Source organism: Dendronephthya gigantea, unplaced genomic scaffold (assembly GCF_004324835.1).
Source record: "Dendronephthya gigantea isolate DGI-Jeju-01 unplaced genomic scaffold, DenGig_1.0 001104F, whole genome shotgun sequence".
Taxonomy (NCBI): Eukaryota; Metazoa; Cnidaria; class Anthozoa; order Malacalcyonacea; family Nephtheidae; genus Dendronephthya; species Dendronephthya gigantea.
Genome location: NW_021164114.1, coordinates 2368 through 8940, shown reverse-complemented (window position 1 = coordinate 8940; position 6573 = coordinate 2368). Strand labels below are relative to the sequence as shown.

General features: G+C 33.7%; 1 long non-coding RNA gene across 1 annotated transcript; it reads right to left on the bottom strand.

The window, feature by feature from the left end:
• Positions 1 to 4590: 4590 nt before the first annotated feature.
• Positions 4591 to 6018, bottom strand: LOC114545004. Its single transcript, XR_003690725.1, has 3 exons — positions 5522 to 6018; positions 5016 to 5224; positions 4591 to 4918 (listed from the first exon to the last, which is right to left on the bottom strand). It is a non-coding gene; the product is annotated as an uncharacterized LOC114545004 (long non-coding RNA).
• Between the last annotated feature and the right edge of the window lie 555 nt (positions 6019 to 6573).

Below are 6573 nucleotides of genomic sequence, written 5' to 3'. Positions count from 1 at the left end.
TCACGAATGAAGAGGCAAATTGGAGTGGAGAAATGAAACCGTCTGAAAAGGATTGTATCAGTACCTTCTCGATTGTATGCAAAACATCGCAAACTTTCGGTGAATCAGAGGATGCAATAACATCGACCAGAAGCTGGACACCTCGGATCTGCACAAAAATATCCCGATCTTTCGCAATGTGGTCTAAATGTGGCAACACTGAATTCTCAAGTATTTCTCCCTGTAAAAAACAAGGAGTTACAAAACTAGAAAAAGATTCCTAATATCGCTAATGTACGGTGGCCCAGAGGTGCAAAACAGAAACGCAAATTCAAAACACAAACGCAAATTCAAAAACACAAACGCAAATTCAAAAACATAAACGCAAATTCAAAAACATAAACGCAAATCATGAAAGCACGAACGCAAATTCAAAACAGAAACGCAAATTCAAAACACGAACGCAAATTCAAAACACGAACACAAATTCAAAACACAAACGCAAATTCAAAACACAAACGCAAATTTAAAACACAAACGCAAATTCAAAACACAAACGCAAATATTTAATTATTTATTTAAATCCAAAACGACCTAGCGCACCACAAATTTAAAGTCAACAATGATAAGTCTAATAATATTATTAATTATTGTTGCAAAGTATAATACATTTATAAATGCATTTTTGTCTTTTGGCCTAGTAAAATATAAAATTATTGATATGGGAAGCGATCGTTTTTACTACGGAAGAAATTTTAAGTACAAAACGATACTGGAATGTTTAGAAAAATATCATGATATCAAAATATGTAAAAGAGCGCTCATCACCAGATTACAGGAGTATGGTTTGGGAAGAAGAAGATACAACGCGAATGAAGAACAAGTTAGAGAATGCGTTCAAAGAGAACTACATGAAAATGGCAACCTCTTAGGATACAGATCAATGTGGAGGAAACTGCAATCAAAATATGGCATGCGTGTGCGCCGTTCAACAGCTCAAAGTATCTTAAAGGTGCTTAATCCTGAAGGTTGTGCAGTAAGAAAAGCTCATAAGCTGCAGCGGAGGGAGTATTTAAATCCTGGTCCAAACTTTACCTGGCATGCCGATGGGTACGATAAACTCAAACAGTTTGGGTTTCCCATTCACGGCTGCATTGATGGGTTTAGCAGGCGAATTATGTGGTTAGAGATCGTTCGAACAAATACGACCCTCGGGTCATTGGAGGATATTTCTTGATTGTGTTAAATCCCAAAACGGTTGCCCAACAATTCTACGAACGGACAAAGGGACTGAAAATAGTATAATGGGCACTGCTCAGTGCAACTTACGTCGAAACCACAGAGATCACTATAATGGGATAAAAGCACATCGCTATGGATCGTCACACAGCAATCAGCGTATAGAGGCGTGGTGGGCCATGCTACGTCGGTCGTGGGCATCGTGGTGGATTAATTTTTTTAAAGATTTGGTAGACAGAGGTATTGTTGACACAAGCAATATACTTCAGCTGGAATGTCTTTGGTTTTGTTTCATTAAAGTGATGAGGGATTCCCTAAAGGCTATTAAAGTCCTGGAATGCCTATTATGTTAGAAAATCCAGATACCACACTACTCATGGCATTTCTGATCAACTTTTTTTCTTGCCCGAGTCAGTTGACGCGGTTGATCATAAGGTGGAGTGCCTGCAACATGATATCCAAGCGATCGAAGGCAACGTTGCCGTTGAAGATGACGAAATACACAAAGTAATATTTTAATTATAATTTTTCAATATTACAACTGCAGGAGCCAACAACATGGAACGATTCTCTCAATGAACTGCTATGCAGCAGCCCAAGTGTGAACCAAGAAAAAACAACGAAAAAATCTAACAAACTAAGTGAATTCATATTCCAACGTAGTATAAAACAAGTAGGGACCTTAAGCAACGAGAACACGAAAGAAAAACCACTTCAAAAACTTAGGCATATAAAACATAGACATATAAAAAACGCGTAACTGGAAAGCAGCTCTTAAGCTGACCTTTATCCTTACTGGTAAATGGGAGTACGAAAGTACAGTTAACGTCCAGGACGTCAACGTTATCGTTGCTTAAGTTGCCTAATATAAGCCATAGAATTATATAGGAAACACCTTTTTACAAATGGAGGAAATTGCTTGCAATTCCATGTCATAAGCAAAAATTTATCAGCCGAATGTATAGAAGCCACGAATTTCACCGCAAAAGTTTACGAGGTTTCAAATTAAATTTAACGTTAATTGCTTCAATTGCCACCTATTTAAGTGTTCTTTGTTAAAACTGATAATATGAACTTTACAACAGTATATATAAACTTTACATATATAGTGTGTACTAAAAGTTTTAGTAACTAATATGCATGTTATAAGCAATATGAACAAATAATTCTTATGAGACTTCTAAAGATACAGAAACTCAAGTAATTACTTCAAAAAACATAAAAGAAACATGTAATATTAAACAACTTCTGCCTTATACAAAACGTGGGATAACAAACACCTTAATCACCCATTCACGTCAGTTAGGCTGTGTTAGAAGTCGCATTTTAGTCGCGTCGAATGCAATTCAAACAATAGATAATGAGATGATAATGAAGTTTAATGAGTTTTATCATCTATTATCTATTGTTTGAATTGGATTCGACGCGACTAAAATGCGACGTCTAACACAGGCCTTAGACTAATGCCATACCAATGTCTGAGTGAGACATAAGACTGCACCATTCCTCTCTAAAATCGCCAAAATCGTTGTAAGTTGATGGGAGCTCTATCACTGCTCCACAAGTATGAAACACTGGCGAACGACTTTAACCAACCAAAGAGGTAAATGCGATAGAAATCTCCTCAACTAAAATAATATCGGATCCGGTGGATATTCTCAAGAAGTGTTTAAGATAATTCGTATTAAGACCTTTGATCCAACGCTTTAAATGACTTAATGATTCATTCTCAGCAGGGGATTTTGGTTCAGCTTTAATGAGCTTACATACTCTGCTCGCAGTAGGAAAAAAAGAGGTGTATATCTGAAACAAGGCGTCGTTAGAAGTGATAAAAGATTTCAAAGGTACTACGATTTCTGACCAACAGTCACATGCATATCTTGGTTTCTGCACCAATTCTTTATGTGCTATTTCAATAATCAGATCCTTAAAGTTTTCAGGCGTAGCAATCTTCTTGCACTTAAAAGCCGTTAAAAGATCTGAAACCTCTTCAGTATCAACACTTACAGAGGAAGAAAGAACTTTTTCTGCGAAGATGGCTTTGGTTCTAGAGATATACTTCATAAAAGAGTTAAAGTACATCTCAGAAGTGACAGATTCCTCCCGAAAAGACAGCAGCTTAAAAAGACTGGGATATTTGAATAGGCAAATAGTGTTCTTGCACATAACCTTTGAGTAGGACTCTGGCGAGAGCCTGCCACATCACTTAGACACATCATGACGAATTATTGGTACCCTTTCAGCTTCACCGAGCATATAGCTATTGCAGATATCTTTCCAAAATATGGAAATCGCATCTCGTACAGCCCCGCTACCTACACCTTTCTCTACAATACCTCTGGGATCGATTATTTGTACACTTATGAACTTGTTTAAAATGTTACTATTAGCAAAATAGTAAAGGAAATCATTCTTTACTTGAGTTCTATGGATAACCAAGACCTCATTTTCCATTTCTTCCAACGATGTCAGGGATATGACCTCACCCTTACAAAAATGTTCTATAGAATATTCCATTAAAATTTTTTACTGAATATCCTATAGAATATTCTAAGGGATTTTGGAACCTATTCTATGGAACGTTCTACAACACGTTCTATAGAACCTTTAATAGAATATTCTATAACATATGCCATGTTTTATAGAATACTCAATAGAATATCCTTCAGAACATTCATTAGAATGTTCTATAGAATACTGGTATTCTATGGAACATTCTAACACATATTCTATGACATCCTATATGAAATGTTCCATAAAATATTTTCAATCTATGGAATATTCCATTAATGATCCTATTGAATATGTGAAAATGTTCCATAGAATATGTATTCTATAGTATATTTTATAGGATAATCTATTAAATATGCTATTGGATGATAAATGGTATATTCAACATGCGTCCATGTTTCGACTTTGAAATATATCACTTTATAACAACATAATCAAAACTTCTTTCTGCCAAGAGTGAGACATACAAACAAATAAAATATTCCCAAATATATGTAACAAATTTATTTACTTAAAGTTCAATTGATGCAAAGATTTAATGAAAATGCCTTGTTTAAATTACATATAAATAAATCTAGAGATTAAAGAAATTGAAATACATATATTATACAACAAAGAATAAAAAACAAGTCCTATAAGTGTCCATATAACTTTAATCTGCATGTAGAACTCTAGTTCTGGTAATTAAGTCTGTCAAATAACCATTTTGTTTCGTGGATAAAACAACTGCAGCCGGTTGTTTGAAGGCTGTTTAGCTTAAATTGTAGTTAAGTAAAATTATATACATTTCACACATTTTGAGGAGGATTCAATTGAAATATTATGCACTAAGTAATTGAAAACAATATGGTGTCACTGAAATTGAAATATTTTAGCTTGGTTTTTTTATGAATGTATAAATTTATTCAATATTTTCTAGATAAAATTATTACCATACTGCAGTTTTCCCACCAAATAAAATGATTGTGCAAGAAAATAGCAAAAATATAACTAGGCTATTATACTAAATATATTTACATGTACAGAACATGTAAATAGTAGAAAATGGAATGTCATATAGTTACTGATGTCCAGATGCTTTCAACTTGGTTTTCTCAACTTGCACAATATTATTAATCTTTGGTGCCATAACTTGTCATATGTCTGCCTCTTTTCCCTCAAACCTTTTTGCACTATACTTTAGACACAGCTAGAAAAGGTAAAACTCATCAGTAACTGAACCAAGATATGTATATAAGATATATTAACTTAGACCAGACATAATTACTAACAATTATACTGCTTACCATATATACTCTTAACTTTCTCTGGCTCTGGTTTTGCATCCTTTTCTTTGAATTAAGCTACGCATTTGAAGCCTTTCCAGTGACGGAATGAGAGCAAAGTTGTTCTTGCATCCACGGCACTGCATAAACAAAACCTTTCACATTTAATATTGCTTTAATAGAGCTCCATTTTGACCTTTGGTTAGTGTGATGCTTGGACAAAAGGAAATCTGTAAATTTTAACAGTAAACACACAATTAAACACTTGAGACCTAGCTTATATTTAATTCAATTTTAATGATATAAAATTTATCTAGAGCTAGTGCAAATGTCTTGACAGAAATAATTTTTAGTTGGAATGGCTCTATATTTATGGTGGTATAAATAAAAGGTGTAAATAAAATGTTCAAATAAAAAGTTTAATCTAAAGGTGAATAAAAATTTATGAGATTAATTATAATGGTATACAGAACATATGTTGCCTATACAAACATATAGCATTTATAGCATATACAAAACACACTCACCACTGAATTCCAATACTTTAGATACACATGTTGTTGTAGATGGGTCAATGAACTTTTGATTATTTTTTTAACTTTAGAAATTTCTCATTGCCATGGCCTTTCTTTCTCACGATCCTAGTCACCTTTCACGCATTTACAAAATTATCCATATCTTCTGATTCTTCTCGCATACTAAAGCGCGTTTCACCACCCTCCTATGATTCCTCTTTGACAAATTCAAAGAATGCGTATTTTATGTTAAAATACGAAAGAAAAACGCGCTAAATTCTACCAGTATCAGTTATAAAACGTTGAATCAACGGATGACAAACTACAGACAAATACGCGCTCAAAATTTGAAAATAATGCGTGGCGGTTAAACAAGTCCCGCATAACCTTGCGGTCTTGTTTTGGCAAAACGCCCGCCATCTAACCTGCGAACGGGCATATTATGAAACAGATATGACTCATATGAGATATGTCATATGTGTGAAATATTCGTGAATTGTCTTTACAAAACGAATGATTTCTGCTGAGAATTTTAACTTTAAGACTTTAAAAGTATGTCGTCGAGAGAACCTTACAAAAAATGCGAATATAATTCTCGACCAATGAATAGTGTAGTAAAAATGTTATATTTTAAATTGCATAAAGGTCTCATTCTGTATAACATATATTCTATAGAATATTGTGTACAGCATATTCTATAGAATATATTATTGGATATTTAATGTGAATGTGCAATAGAATATTCTATAGCATCTCTAAATTCTATAGAATATGGCAATGGAATATGCTATAGGATAAGAAGTCCTATAGAATATTCTATGGGGTTTAGAATATGTTATAGCATATTCTATAGGATTCTATAGAACATTTTCGTAAGGGCAGTGTTGTTGACGTTTTCTGTTTCAACTAATATATCCAGAAAAATTAAAAATGACTATTCTACATGTGATATGCAATACAATACTCGATAGGAATTAGAGGGCCTTCCATGCATGATATTTCCAACCTTCAAATATATCTTCTAGAAATAAAAAATTTTCAGTGATATTTGTTTCAGTTGCCTG